Source organism: Quercus robur, chromosome 4 (assembly GCF_932294415.1).
Source record: "Quercus robur chromosome 4, dhQueRobu3.1, whole genome shotgun sequence".
Lineage (NCBI taxonomy): Eukaryota > Viridiplantae > Streptophyta > Magnoliopsida > Fagales > Fagaceae > Quercus > Quercus robur.
Genome location: NC_065537.1, coordinates 19,221,226 through 19,238,135, shown reverse-complemented (window position 1 = coordinate 19,238,135; position 16,910 = coordinate 19,221,226). Strand labels below are relative to the sequence as shown.

The 16,910-nt window shown below is 34.6% G+C and overlaps 1 long non-coding RNA gene across 2 annotated transcripts; it reads right to left on the bottom strand.

Annotated features, from left to right (window-relative positions):
- Nucleotides 1-1,273: 1,273 nt before the first annotated feature.
- Nucleotides 1,274-4,380, bottom strand: LOC126720780 (uncharacterized). Of its 2 annotated transcripts, none has more exons than XR_007653689.1 (3): nucleotides 4,056-4,380; nucleotides 2,666-2,754; nucleotides 1,274-1,487 (listed from the first exon to the last, which is right to left on the bottom strand). It is a non-coding gene; the product is annotated as an uncharacterized LOC126720780 (long non-coding RNA). The 2 variants fall into 2 exon arrangements; XR_007653688.1 differs by having other exon boundaries at nucleotides 2,693-2,754; nucleotides 4,056-4,379.
- Nucleotides 4,381-16,910: the final 12,530 nt, after the last annotated feature.

Genomic DNA, 16,910 nt, shown 5'->3' with positions numbered 1-16,910 from the left:
GCGATCCTCAGTTACACCAAATAGACGTCTCTATTCCTGGGTTCCTTGCCCGAAAAGACATCGTGCCAATTGAGCTACCCTTACAACGAGCTCTCCCTAAACCAGCGACTCCGAGGGAAGAGATTGCTTCTTCACGCCTGTCCCTTGAGACCGAGATAGACCAGATTCACCTTGAAGAGGACAGAGAAGAACAGGGAGAACCTGTAATCCTGTTCCCAGATTCCGAGGGCAAGCTAGATAGATACTCCGTTGCTTGTTCTCCCAAACTCATTGTTGCATGCGTAGACAACGAATCTGAGGAAGAAGACGAGATGCCACTGGAAAATAAAAAGAAAGGGTTGCACGATCTCCTCAAGGCTAGGGGGGCAAGCCCTAAGGATGCCTCAAGATCCCAGCTCCCTCCCACCCTTCCCCTTCCCCCTCCTCTTTCCACGGTTGGCCTACTCCCCAACTCAAATCTGAAGAAAAAAAGGAAAGAGAAGGAGACTATCGAGGAGGGGGAATTGGTCCCCGAGAAGAAGCCTAAACAGCAAAAGATAGCTAAGGACAAGGGGCGGGCCTCTTCAGTGGACAGCAGGGAGATTGAGCATGCAGCCGTCGTGCGCCATCCAACTTGGAACCCCAAGTTGGAGTTGGATGGTGTAGTAGTGCCCTGGAACTCCTATCAGGGAGTTCCAGAGAGGCCACTCCTATCATGTGGCCGAGGCTCTGGAGTGTCCTCTCCTTCTCCCTAAAGACATGGATGCATTAAAGCACATGCGACAACTAGAGTTTTTCCTATCCCTGAAGAGGGACCTAGCCCTAGTGAGCTCCCCAACATACTCTAATAAGAATGGTTTTCCTTCTTCCATTCTTTTTATTTTATTTTATTTTATAATTTTAACGTAGTCCTCTGTTACCCATACGCAAGCTATCCAGGAGGTTTTTGTAGCCGAGGAGTGGGTCAAAGATGCCTGAAATGAAATAAGGGTTGAGGCCAATCTCCGTGCCAAGGCCAACAGGGCCTTGGATGCTGCCAAACAGAAGAACCAGGAACTTACCACTAAGTTGGCTACCGAGGAGAGACCAGTGTCACGCCCCAAACCCGATACCCGGATTTGTGACCATGACCGGCATGCTAATATCAAGCCTAAACCTGATATTAACAAGAACCACTTAACTTTTACAAAACTTTCACCAAAAGCTTTCTTTTTCTTTTCAATCCTTGTTCCTTTACTTAAATTATATAACCTTTCACTTGACATTCAGAGCATCTACATTGTACTCCAAAGAATAACATAATCCACCAATCATTTAATTTCTACACTTTTACATAATACATCGCTTGATACTTTATGGTATACACAACTTTCATTTGATCCTAAAATACACAATAACTATAAAGCTAAACGTCAGAATGCTAATTTAGGATCTATACATATAAAACTAAACCAGCTCCTTCCAAAACTCGACTAAGGCTCCCTCTGCTCCAAAATAAAACCTGCTAACTGAAAGAGTGGAAGGGGTGAGCTACACAGCTCAGTAAAGGTAAGATATATGAGAATTCAATAAGGATGCATGTAAATCAGATCATTTCATTCTATGAATATTCGAATAGGAGAACATCTTTTCATGCATAGTATTTAATACTATTCATAATAATAGTATACGCTCTTCATAGAAAATAATTGTTCTCCTTTTTCTTATCAGTTTAATATTATCAAAACCTTCCAGATTAAACTTCTTTCACTTCCTACAAAGTCGCCATACATATATTCTCATTACAAGATAATTATTTTAACTTAAATCAAATAATCGGCAACTTTGTATTAAGCTAGAAACAACTTGACTAATAAGAAAACTTTTCTTTATAAACTTCTTCTCATAGAATACTATAACTTTCATGATAATAAAACTTAACGTTTCATAAAAACAGATATCTGATAACTTTTAAACATAACCTGCACTTTCATCAGAAACTTTATCTTTAATGAACAGCTTTCTTTTCATCAAAAACTTCTTATTTTCATGAGAGCTTTTAACTTTTCATAATGCATTTAAACAAAATAATTCTCTCATGATTAATAACATAACATAGCTGTTCATATCATATTGGTTAGTCCATATCTGATAAGCTGTACAGAGAAGGCCTCATCACATTTGGTGCCCCCGTGTGTATGATATTGTCCCCTTTGGGAGGCCTGATGGCACATCCCCTCCAGGTTTTGTTCCTCCCCGCCGTCCGTACACATTGGGGAGAAGGCCTTAATCAGATTAGAGTTACGGGCAACCCCATTTCCTCTACTTTAAATGGCCTAGAGTTACGGGCAGCCCCATTTCCTCTACTTTAAATGGCCAAACAGATAACATATTTCCATGGAAAGCTAGTAATTAACCCCTACTAGCCGAGTTCAGATTACCAGAGGACATAACCCGAAAACATTTCATACTTTACATCATACTGAAATTTCTTCTTTTACATAACATTTCATAATCATAACATTTCCATTCTTTTCATTAAACATCATGTTCGTGGAATCAGTAATAGCATCAATATGCAGAAATCATATACATGGGGTTTCGAAAGCTCACGAACATATCTTTGTCAGAATAATGATTACATGTCATATCTCTAATAAAAAACATTTTAATGCATAATATACTTTAAAATAACCTCATGACTTACCAAATGCCCATATAACTTATCCCTTACCTGAAAGCAGAGGAACCAAGAGCCTAAAGTCGAAGGAGCTTAGACTTGGATACTGGTAACACCTAAACCATAAATCAAAGCTTATTACTATCCATAATTCTTTACCATAAACTTCACATTCATCTCAAAGCCTATTTCTTAGAATTAAGGAAATCCTAATCCCACCTCAACGAGGTTCCCACAAACAAAAAAATACATTCATCAACAACAAGTACAAAATCCTAGAGAAACCAACATTCTTATATTAATCCCATATCTCTAAAAGAGCTAACTTTATTTCAAAAGGTGCTTTAAGGTTAGGGCAATAATGCATGCATAAATATAAAATCTTTTAAGCATGATCATGTAACTATATAGATTCATATGATAACATACAACACGTCGGGCAAAACAGCTTCATACATACAACCATCCCATGGTTTACAACCCCTTCCTTTGGGTACTAAACCTCAAAACAAGTTACACAAAATTAATCTATGATTGAAACATACCAAAAGATAAGCATATCAAATTATAGCTCAAAACATTCACCCTAACTTGATAATTAAATCCACAAAGTTAGGCATGTCCCTTACTATTCACTGTTCTATTCCAGCAGCATAGGCTCCATTTGTAAAATACAAACGGGCTGCTCAAACACATCCAATTGTCATGAAAATTTACAGAACTACTCCCCTATATGTCCAGTATATACCATAAAAATTTCGGAGTCAAAACATAAACCCATGATTTACTAAAAATCACACAAGACAGCATACTCAAATCTGCCCTGACAGAATTTCTTGCAACTTAAAAATTAAACCATTATTTTTATATTAATCCAAATTCTGTGAGACCAATTCAATAACAACCACAAGTGTCTTAGGTTTCATAGGAATCATCCCTAGCATCCAAATTCACTATATAAAATTTAATACATAATTTATCATGCATGAACACAGAATCTGTCACAGTGACAGCTTTGCAACGTTTTTCTCGTAAATTCACAAACAATTACCAAAGAATGGTATTTTCATATGGGGATTTTTATACACTCATAAGACATGTTATAAAACACTTAAACACAGTCATTTAACCATTTAGAGCAAAATAAGCACAACCAAAAATCCCAGCAGCAGCATCAAAAATACTCATCCTAACTTTTTCTTACTTCCTTAATCATACAAAATCATTAATTAATAAAAATCCTAATCTACCTTCAACAAATCATCAACACAACTTCAAAGCTTCTTAAAACAGCATATATATATATATATATATATATAGACTTACAAGCTTTCCAATTTTACAAACCACAAAACCAACTTCTTAAGATTCCATGAAGAAATTATGGATTCTAAGGTGAGAGTAGCTAGACCCTTACCAAATTTCTGATTCCAAGGAGAAATAGAATCACTCTTGCATGGAAGAATTTCCCCATTTCCTAGTGGCTGGACCCAAAATTATGAGAGGTGGAGAGCTTGAGAGAATTTTCTTTCTTTTGGTTTAGGACCCGTGGGAATGAAAGGGAGAGAAGAGTTGAGAGAATTTTCTTTCTTTTGGTGTGTGAACCCTTGGACTCAAGAGAAAGACTCAAGGGAGCTTCCTAGCACTTTCCTTGAGACAAAAGAGAGAAAAGTGAGGTGCAAATTTCTGATTTGCATTGATCCGTGGGAAATGGGAGCAAAAGAGTTTCTTGAGTCTTCGTTCTTTGAGAAAGTCAAAGAAGAGATAAAGGTGCAACCAATAAGAACAAAGAAGGAATAAAACAAAGAAGTAAAGCAAGAATGACCAAGGGAAATTTCTGGTGCAGCCAAGAAGTCCAACAAAATATCTTGGGTGATTCACGTGTATTGCTAGGAAAGAAAGGATAACTTACCTTTTCAACTTTTAGTATTTATACATTTCACCCTCCCATAGTTCTACATTCTAGAAAGGCCCAAATAACAAAATAATTTTGCATATAAACCCTTACATTTATACACTTAATTAAACACCAACAATTATATATCAAATAACTTAAACCACTTAATATAATTTTGTACATGCTTAGTATATATTTAAAATACCGATAGCAATTCAGTTATGTATAATCTTTACAATTCTTATTCAATGGCATTATAAAATAATATGTTTATTAAATACTCTTATATTAATTTTTGTAAGTAAGTGGCTTAAAATATTAATAATACTTAACCACTTAAACACATAGTTTAATTATAAAAATTGGATCGGGGTGTTACACCAGCCTGTAAAATGTCTAGGACCAGGATAAGGACCAATGTAAGAAGCAGAGAAGCAGTAGGTCCTGGAGCTGAAGGTAGAGTTGGAGAAAGCCAAAGCTAAAGCTCGGACAATCAAAGAAGCCACGAAGGCCTCGCAACAAGCATCCTACGAGCTTGGAGTGTACGAAACCAAGATCCGACTGGTGGAGGAGCTGGCCAAGGTCTACAGGGACTACTGCAAGGAAGTATGGTTGGAAGCCCTCAACCTTGCAGGAGTCCCTACCGACTTGGAGTGGAGGCAGCCCGGGAATTTCTACTTCCCTCCAAATATTCGCGAAGTCTTGGCTGAGCTCCCACCTCCCGCTGCCCTTGCACCAGTGCTTCCTGAGTTGCCCCTTATCACCCAGGCCTCTCTTCTCCCTTCTGAGGTTTCAAAAGGGCTCGGCCAAGTTGGTGACCAAGGCCAAGGGGCTGAAATTTGAGGTTGGTAGGTGTGGCAAGTGCATCAAGTATGAAAAAAAATACCTTTCATGTATTCTCACCTCCTTGCATATTATATTTCTCATCGTGCTCTTTTAATTCAATTGCAATATAATTTTGAAAGGAGTTCGTGCCCTTAACATGCAAGGAAATGCAATGTCTTAGATCATCACTGCTATGTATTAGCCTGCTCAAATTTATTGATAGCATTATGCATTATCTGACATTTGAGATCGGTATTTCCAATCCTCTAGCAAAATTTGTTTTCCACTCATTGTCAAGATATTTCCGTATTGCCCAGGCTTTGTAATGAGACCCTTTGTCTCATAGAATGTTTTCCTTTTTGCATATACTGTTCTTTATCAACAAAGTTCAGTGCTACTCCAGTTTTGTTTTATAAGTAGGGGAAAGATGTTGGATTGAGAGATCTTAAGTTAGATGAATCTTCTGTTGGTTTAATTGGGAACTCAAGAAGTCCAACAATGTCACTTAATTAGCTCTAGAATGAGCTAGGAGGTGAGGTTGAACAGAGTTCCAAAACAAAGCCATACTTGATTCATCTTTGCACAGTGAGGTGTTGGAAAAGACGAATAATTGAGTTTTTCTGATGAACTGTTATAAATGAATATGTTTAACACACCATATATGTTGGGTTTGTGCTTTGAATATTGTTGTTTGTATCTAGGATATGTGATTTCTTAAATTAAATATGCTTAACAAACATGAAAATCTTGTGAGTTTGTATAGATTTTTATTATTGTTGTGGTACTAGGTATTATAGTCCCCGATAATATTATGGGTATAAACCAACACTTAGTTTTAATTATGTTGATTGTGTTATTACTAGAACTCTGTGCAGTAATAATCTACATACATCTTATTCATTCAAAATAATTCTCGTAGGCAGGGTAGATAGGGGTGTTAAAATTCAATCTTGAGTTCTATACCTATGGTTCTAATGAGTTTGCTTTTCACTGTTCCTATCTTCGTTACATTAAGTAAAGGTTGGATTGCTGAAATTTCTAATAGGTGACAGAACTTATGAATTTATTAATAGTAATACATTTGCTACACGACATTTCCTTCTTGTCAACTTACCACTTCGAATTGTCTGATGAGTTAGTGACGAGCTAGTGAGCCATTATTCACCAAGTCCTAATGAGCTCAGAATTCAAATAATTTAATAGCTTCCTTCCTTTGTCCATGATTAATAGTTTATTGAAACCATCTCCTGGTATTTCTTTCAAAATTATCTAGGAAATCTTTCTATTTCAGTATGTTGTTATTTATCAATGCGTATTAATTTGTTGTAAATTTTATTGGAAGCTCCAATAAAATTGCAGTGGAGATGGTTTGGTGCTCAATTTGGAAAGTAAAGGTCCCTAATAATGTTAAGATGTTTGCATGGAAAGCATGTCATAACGTTCTACCTGCATGTCCCTAATAATGTTAACATGATGCATGTATTATGGATTTGTGAAGAGGCACAAAGAATTTGGTGTTGCAGTAAAGAGGTAATTAGAGCATGAATTCCTACACTTTGTGAGAATATTTTGGCCTGTATTGGAGGAGTGCGGAGCAATATCCTGATTAAAAAAAAAATGCATACTCGGTTACAAACAATTGGTAAAATGAAGACCATATTTGGATTTAGGTGCACATGGATTTTTTTGAGCAATCCTAACTCTTATACGAGGAATCTATAGCTAATTTGAAAAGATAATTACGCCGCTATTAGTATTATGTCTAATCTTTTAATCAGCAAGGTTTTAAATTATTTAATTTAAATTCTTTCAAAAAGGAATCTACTTCAATTAAATGAGGCAAAGTTCAAGAATTTGAAAAGAGAATTAGGCAACCAGATTTACAAAACAACATTTGCTACTGAAGATCGTTGCCAAATGTAAATGAGTTACTTGATGATTTGCTACTAACATATAGGTTTTAGTTTGGATGGATTCGGGGTTCAGGAAATGATGTTGATTACGGGGTGGGTGAAAGGCGATGAATCAAAAGACCTGTGTGATAGTCTCATGAGTCAGTCAGTCATGGCCCCCGCCCGAGACAATTCTGATTCCATATTTGAATTTGCGTCAGAGATAGACTCTCTCGGAACAGAAAGACAAAAGCTATTCTCGTGTCAATATAGCTCACACATATAGATAGGCCTGGGTATTAGTGGTGAGGAATAATAATAATAATAATAATAATAATAGGCGATAAAAAGAAGTAGTAGGAGCAGGAGTGTACAGCGTAGAGAGTAGAGGATCGAAAGGTGAGGATCTTACGGTGCCTGCCAATGCCATCATCATTAGGAGGCACAGTGATCGAGATAAGAGTGCCATGTGGAATGTGGGACACATAAACTGAGTGGGAGGGGGTGAGGGGTGGGGGACTATGGACAGTGTGGATTCATATACCTTGCAATTCCTAGGGTATTGCACGGTGTGTAATTACTTTAATCCTAGCCATTCAATTGATCTAATACTCAAGAATTGGACAGCTCAATTAGACACGTTAGCGATTCGTGTGAGCCCTCATTTTTCTCTGCTCTTTCAATTTCTCCTCTCTCTATTCTTCACGCTTACCCCTATTCAAAAATTTCAGAAACTCTCTCTGACTCTCTCTCTTCCAACCGAACATGCCTCAGAATCTCTCTCTCTCATGCCTCAAAAAAAAGCCACCAGTGATGCTCTGGTTACCTCTCCACCGAAGAATGAATGTGAACCAACAGTGTTTCAGCTACCCACCCAAATGTGATTAGATCTGGTAATCAAATTTATGAATTTTTTTTTTCTTTGTGTGATTTCTTTGCCAAAGATCATCCATTTGTTTCATTTATAGCACTAAAAATATCTAACCTATCTATGTGGTTTGTGTGTGTGTGTGTGTGGAATTGGGTTCAAGTTACATTATGTATAACTTTAACAAATATTATATTACTTAATAACTTATTATTGGATGTAAATTTTGATAAATTTACCATTAGATTACATTATATTCATATACTTCCCATGCTTAAAATTTCAAGGTCATCAAATATCAATAGTCATGTTATCAACAATTATTTAAATTCAAGTTTTTGTAATTTAAAATAATACATAAAAGATGAGTTTGTGAACCAGATGATAAATAACATCCGATTGACATGAAAATTGGTATGCATATTAAGGACATAGAGAACATATAATTCAATTGAGGGATTTTTAAAATATGAATTCAAATACGAGTTATTAGGTGGTGTAATATTACTATATATATATATATATATTAGTAATAACTTCAAAATGGTACATCGAAATAGGTCGGTACAGAAATATTTTGTTCCAATGGACAAACCAAAACAGAGTTCGAAATAGTATTTAAAACATTGGTTACAAAATGTAGAAAACTACACTGATATTGAGGTTTTATTATTCAACCATGAGTTGTACGTGGTCTTGATCAAATATTCTCATTCATAAAAATAAAGTTATAAAAAAAAAAAAAAAGATATTTCCAAGAATCATTCATTGGTCAGTGAGTATTACCTATTGATACCAATACTTGGGTGGCCTAGTTAGTAAGATACCAGGCCGGCAAGTCTCAGAACTTGGGTTCGAGCCTTAACAATTAACTATATATTGGTGCTCCTTATATTTCATCTCCATCCCAAATGATTCAAAGAATAATAAATGAGTTTCTCACGGGCTGAGAGTATAGGGTCTAGCCCAGAGTGGATAGGATGCTACTATGGTCGTGCCGAGGTAGGACCCGCGACCTATTTTTTTTAACAAAAAAAAAGAGTATTACCTATTAATGAAAGTGGGCCTAAACAATTAATTGCATTTAGATTTCAAACTCTTAGTGAGTATTACTCACACTGCTTGCTTTTTTCTTTTTCTTTTTTGGGTCTAGCCACATACACCATCAATCTTGTTAGTTGCTATGCACATCTCCAACGCCATCACATTTTAGTTTACAGAAATTGCAATTACTGAGCATTACATTTCACCCTTTTACAATGTTTTCATATATTGTTGCTATGATTTTTTTTGTTTTTACTATTGCCAAAGACGAGGAAGTCTACAGCAAACATGTATATTTATGACAATAGGATTTTTTTTTTTTTTTTTTTTTTGAGAACCATGAGATTATGATTTTAGCTAGCTAGTTCGAAAGCTTCCTTAAGGCATGCTGTAATATCAACATCATAAGAAAGTGTAGAAAAGTCCCATAAGGTTCCTGTTTAATGGTTACAAATAATTATAAAAACAAGAATTAAGATTGGTAACATTGGTTCAAAATTTATAATAAAAAAGAAAAAGAGCAACGTGGTTACAAATAAATAAAAGATGGAGAAGGAGAAGGGGGAGGTGGAAAAATTGTGCGTAAAGCTTGGGGCAATTTTCTAAAAGGTAAAATAGACCTAAGCGTGTAATTGTTAATTGGTTAAATGCAAGGCATGAAGTTTGTGTTCAAACTTATAAAGTTTGACTCTACAAACTTATAAAGTTTGACTCTACAAACTTGCACATCCTTTTTTATTTTTTCATCCAAGTCCAATATGCTTGAGAGTTGTAGTTGAAACCATGGCCCAAAAGCTTTACTATTCAATTCTTTTGTGTGAAAAATTAAACATTCATTTGATGTGATAGGAGTTAATGGAATTTGACACCATATACATTGGAGTTTGTTTAGTTGGCAAGTCATTTTCTTTAGTGTGAAAAGTCTAGAATGGAAAAGTCTAGTATGATTAGTATAGCAGCATGCAAAGTTGTCTAGAATGGAAAAATCTAGTATGATTAGTCTGGTGAAATTGCTATAGGTACTAAGAACTCTAGTATGATTAGTTGGCAAGTCATCTTCTTTAAGAGGGAAAAGTCTAGGATGGAAAAGTCTAGTATGATTAGTATAGCAGCATGCATTGTCTAGAATGGAAAAGTCTAGTGTGATTGGTTTGGTGAAATTGCTATAGGTACTGTTGGAGCATTTTAATATTAAATAATTAAAATGAATAAATGTTACAACATACTAGACTTTCCATTCTAGACTTTTCTCGCTTAAAGAAGATGACTTGCCAACTAATCATACTAGAGTTCTTAGTACCTATAGCGATTTCACCAGACTAATCATACTAGACTTTTCCATTCTAGACAACTTTGCATGCTACTATACTAATCATACTAGACTTTTCCATTCTAGACATTTCACACTAAAGAACATGACTTGCCAACTAAACAAACCCCAATGTATACGGTGTCAAATTCCATTAACTCTTATCACATCAAATGAATGTTTAATTTTTCACACAAAAGAATTGAATAGTAAAGCTTCTGGGCCATGGTCTCAACTACAACTCTCAAGCATATTGGACTTGGATGACACTTTCCACAACATATCATTACGAAACGTAGAAAAAATTTGGAGTGTACACAATGTTAGTGTGCATGGGAAGAAATTTCCTCCTTGAATTGTAATACATTAATGATCTTTGAATTTTGCATACAAATAATAATCAATGAAATTTACATCTAAAATAAGTTGGACTTTTGGCAGGAAGAAAATTGGTGTCTAGCGAATGAAGCTATAGCTGATCAAAATGGACAATATTCTTATCTTGACTTGTTCCATGTACAAGATTTAAATTCAATGCATGGAGTATAAGAGTTGAACATCTTATCTAAAGCCCATGCTTTGGAAGCTCGAGAAAAATATCAATTTAAACCAACACGAAATAAGAAATTATAAAGGATTTTTTATTTTTTTTTAAAAAAGGCTTGTCAAAAATAACGAAAATTTAATCTATGCTTCAATTCTTATAAGGATGAAGACTAGCAATGGCCTTTTTTTCTTTTTTAAAAGAAAAAAAAAATCTATGCTTATTTTGTTTGTATGATAAAGTCACTTGTTCCATTTTTACTTATCTTATTATCACTGACAGAGCTGCAAAAGTAACAGATTAGAAAACAGGTTACTAATATCTTTCAGTATATATGGATCATAAAATAAGCAAATTTAAAGACAAACAGCCACTGTGAGAGGAATTAATTGTTAAGTGTTTGATATCTGGAGGGATTGTTAATAATCACATTTTTTATAAATAATCATTTCACTTATTCACTCGTAAAGCACATGACTTTTGGAACTAATCACACTAGACTTTTCAATAGCTAGCTACAGCAATTTAACAACATCAAACAAACTCATTGTATACATTGTGAATTCCAATATCACCTATTTCATCAAAGGAATGTTGAATTGTTTAAACTAGTACTGATTAGAAAAGATTATAGGTCAGGGCATCACATATTTCAATTAACTTGGATGACAATTTCCACAGTATCTAATCAGATGGAGAAAAAGAATGTAGTATATTTAACGCTTTAGTGTGTATGGGAAGGAATTTGATCATAGCTAGATCTTTTATGAGAAAATTGTGCGAGCACATAAGGAAGACTTCCGTGATATAGGCACTAATAAGAAAATCAATATCTTAGATTTTGACGCCTTTTTAAAAATAAAAAAAATTCAGCAGTTACAATCAGTAAGGAGATTTAAACTTTGGTTGTCTCCAACTTTCTATTAGAAACACTAGAAGATGCCAATTGAGCAACAAAGTTCTTAGCTAGGTTTGACATTTGCACATTCGTGAACTTCTGATTTTCTTGATGATAAATTAACCTTGTACTCTACAATTTTAAAGTTCATGCCCATCCAATACATAATAAACACTAGCCTGTAGCGTTATGCATATTCATGGAATACATTTACAAATAAGCATAACAAAATGCATATTAAAGTTTTACCAAATTTATATACAACATATATAATGTTTGTATATTTGAAAATATAACATATAAGTTTATTTAAAACAAATAAAAAATCATTTCAATTGTTATCAATGAAAATGTATTTTCATATTTTATATAAAAAATAATCATTTCATCTAATTGCATATTTTAAAATGTACTTATGCATATGCATGAGTTTACAAGTTAGTACTCCTTATTGGAACTACAAAAACTAGGCGAAATTGAACTAATTCTAAATCTCAAAATGTGAATTATCATTAATTGAGTAATGTGCTAAGTTTGTCAACCAGTAAAAGCAAGTAACATCTTACCGCCTAGAAATTGTGAAAATATTATAAAAACGTTGTACACATAACTTTTCTCTTAAATATTGTTAAATTTTGAATGACTAATCAAATTTCCGTCTAAAATAAGTTGCACTTTCACAAGTTAGAAAATTGATATATGTAACCAAATGAACCTAGGGCCCATAAACAAGACTTACATAGTCAATCCCTAACTTATGGTAGAAATTTAAAGAGAAATGCTATGTACACATAACAAAATATTTTCATAATAAATTCTAAGTTGTAGGTTGTTACTGCCTTATTGGTTTTTATTAAAGAGCAAAAAATTAATTTCAATAGTGAGTTTAAATTAGAACTAGTAACAACTTACCACATAAGATTTGTTGTGAAAATATTGTGAACGTAACACTTCTTAAATTAAAAGCAACAAAAACCGATTAAGCTCAGATCATAGTTGTCAAAACATGAATCGTATTATGAATCGACTTTTTATTTTTTTGTATTGTGTATCGTAAAATACACAAATACTTAATAAAATTTATAAAAAATTATAGATATACATATACAAAGGGTATATTCATTATAAATTTTGAGTATATTCAACTAATGACCAGTTTTGAATATATTCAACTAATGACCAATTTATTAATCAATAATAATAGGGATTTGTTGTGTTAATTCATCCTGCAGTTTTATGTGTGGCACCTTTAGATCCCTTCCCTGCATACAAAGTATCCCATGATATCAACTTCAAAATGAACATTGGCTTCTCAAAGGTAGTCATGAAGGGATTCACCTATGATTTTTGCATTTATTAGATAAAACAATAAGAAGAAAAGATAAAATTTTAAAATGAAAATAACCACTCATTCTTTATCTTTTTTCTTCTCTATAGACCACGAAATATTTATCACAAATTTTGTAAACAGGTAAACATAGTGGGATTTATAACTAATGACAAATCAAAATACCGTCTAAAATACAATGCACCTTTTGTTTTAAGTTTAGAAAATTGATATGAATCCAAATGAATCTAAATAAGGGCCCCAAAAATATGGTGGGTCCTCATCTACAAGACTTACAATCAATGCTTGTCGCCAAATTTGTGGTAACATCAGCAAACAAATCCACATTGTCTATACGGTAACAATTCCAATATCTCCTATTGCATTGGTGTAATATTGAATGCGCATAAACTATAGATCTTTTCTTAAAGAGTTGTTCCCAGCACGAGCAAGACTTCCAGGATACAAACACTAACTAGAAAATCAAGGTTTCCTTTTTCCTTCAGTTTTTGACACTTAAATTTATAAACTACAAATTTTCTTGATGATAAAATTAACACTCTGCTCCACTGTTCTCGCATTTCAAGAGTCTATTTGGGTAAAAATGCATTTTTTTTTTTTTTTTTTTTTTTGCTTTATGCTTTATGTCTCAAATTTTTAAAAATAATCTAACTTAATTTTTTTTTCAAATAAACTAGTTTTTAATTTTTTGTCACACATTTAACATAAAAATTACCAAAAAAATATAGCTTTTGATAAACACTATAAAAATAAGTTACTACAAATGGACAATAAACGAACACCAAAGCTCAACTCAATTTGCTTGACTCATGCACAATAACTATTGATGGATTCAGATCCTCTAGATTTCTTAGGATACTCTACAATGTACAGTTCTTTAAATCTCAACATTTCTTTTAAAATTAATGTTTAAGATGCTGCCACGTTATCCATTCATAAATACAACCCTAAATTAGTCTTAAAATACAAAAAAGTACACTTAATGTATAGTAAGGGTTGACGTTAGCAACTTAACACCATTCAACTTCTTTTTTTAAATTGTCTTTTTCCATAAAATCGCGAACTCAAAAAAAAAATTCCTTGCCTCAATTGATGATTTACGAGAAATGAATATTAATGTTAACATTTAATAAGAAATGCACCAATGAGGTCAAGCCGTCAAGGTGGACTCCCAAGCCAGAGCAAGTCTTAATACTGGTTTATCTTCAACATTGGGATGATTAATCCTCCCAAGGATGAAACAAGTTAGAATAATAAGCTTGAGCAATTCTCTTCAAATGGAGATGCAAACGCTTTTTACTGGTTCAAGAATCTAGAACCAACTTTAAAGATCTTGTTGCCAACAACGCTAGATGCAAGCTATACCCTTGAAAAAAGCATCTGATGAAAAATGATTGGGTTGTTATTTAGTTTTTAATGATAGAAACATGGAGATAAATGCTTAAGTTATAATGATCATTGTTTTTGGGTTGATGATTTTTCTTAAAAAAGAAGTAACAAAGATAAGTCCATAATTTAAAAACTAAAAACTAAATAAAAATTTGAGAGATAAGTCTAGAAGTTGAAAGGCGTTTATTTAAGATTGTATAAGTGAATTGATGTGTCACCATCTTAACCATTTATTTTAATAGAAAGGTTGAGATTTAAAGAATTTTACATTGTAGAGTACTCTAGGAAATCTAGAAGATTTGAATCCACATGTATATGCCTTGAATTCTTACAAGTTACAACCAAGACTAGGCAGCATTTTTAAAGTTAATGTTTTTGAATAAATATTGAGTGCCAGAGATTATCTTACAGTAGTAATAACGCCACTCAGTCTTACAATTAATATTTAAGCCATTTTGAATATACATCACTGTAAGTTTCTTTAAAAACCTTTTCCCATCTCTCCGTGTGTGTGTTAAAAATATTTAGTATTCTAAAAAAAAAAAAAAAAAAAAAAGGTCTTACAATTAATATGAAGAAATGGTTCCAATATTCTCAAGTCCAACAAAATCCTGAATTAAGTTAATTCTTGGTCAAGCCATATTATCTGGATAAAACCCTTCATAAGATTTTGTTTGGAATTTCACCTATTCAGTCCAGCAAGTTTTGTGTGGAACTCATTGAAATCCTTCATTAATTGGCTATCTGCATTAAGGTAAACTTGCAGCTCCTTCTCTACGCACTTTCAAAACGACATGCACTTTGATTTCAAAAAATCTTTTTATTTTTTATTTTTAAATGACGCACTTTCAAAAAATAACGAGTAAAAACGACTTTATTTCTATCCCAAAAAAAAAAAAAAATAATAATAGAGAAAAGAGACTGGATGAAAAAATAAAAAAGGATGTGCAAGTTTGTAGAGTCAAACTTTATAAGTTTGAACACAAACTTCATGCAATGCATTTAACCAATTAACAATTACACGCTTAGGTCTATTTTACCTTTTAGAAAATTGCCCCAAGCTTTACGCACAATTTTTCCACCTCCCCCTTCTCCTTCTCCATCTTTTATATATTTGTAACCACGTTGCTCTTTTTCTTTTTTATTATAAATTTTGAACCAATGTTACTGTGGGGCCCAATAGTTTATGGGCCCGGCTCGCTCGCTTATAGGGAGTCCACAGGCCCCAAACTAAAGGAGGCCAGGGCCCAAGCCCAAAAATAGTGAGCCCGATGTGGTTCAAAGATACGTCCGAGGACCGCTCAGTCCTCGGAAAACCCAGAACCCCATTGACGAAAATGGGATACAGGCAAACTTGAAAGATCAGAAAATATCTCAGGGAAATAGTCCTTAATACCCTTCATTGACATGACACCGCACCTAACAGAGCCGGATTTTTAGGCTTTATGGACCATCTCCCACAATTCAGGGATTAGACTGATGGGACAGATATCTGTCCTGGAAAGATTGACCCTACACGTGGACGAAGGACAACGAATGTAGGCTAGTATAAAAGAGAATGTTATGTGACCAAAAGGGGAGGGCTCTCTCCCATCTAGCTTCTTGAGAAAGACTTGATGAAAGAAAATGTCTGGATAATATACGCCGGACACCACATAAAAACCCTCCGACGGGTAACCGGGGACAGCACCATCACTCCTCGGACATGATCCGAGGAGCCAAATCCTCCTAGATACAAGATTAAAGGGCCTGAATATCCAGCCCAAAGCTCTAGCTCATATTGGTTCACCTATAGTCCGGCCCGAAATGTCGCCCTGTGATCCAACGCTGGCCTTTCAAGCCCACTCTCTACAAATATTATTGTGAGGGACTTTCCGTGTGCGAGCCCAACGTCGTTGTCGGGCCGTTAAAGATTTTGTGTCCTTACAATTGGCGCCGTCTGTGGGAAAGGCTTGCGCGCTGGCACAGGAGGCGTTTGAGTCAACTCTCTAGCCAGCTGAGGTTTGTGGGATTTCCTCCATCTCCGGCGACATGCAGTTGTTGCTCCGACCCGAATTTTTGCTAGGGGCTACGCTCTGCAGTGTCAACAGCGCGGACAGCTCTAGGGGCTTCCGGCTTCAGGCCAAATCCCCCCGCCATGGTCTAGGGGCTGATCTTCGACAGTTTTGGACAGAACCAAGGCCTTGCATGGTCCCCGGACCCAAGCCTATGAGGAAACCAAGTACAAAAAAGAAATCTTACAAGTAATGGACAGAACC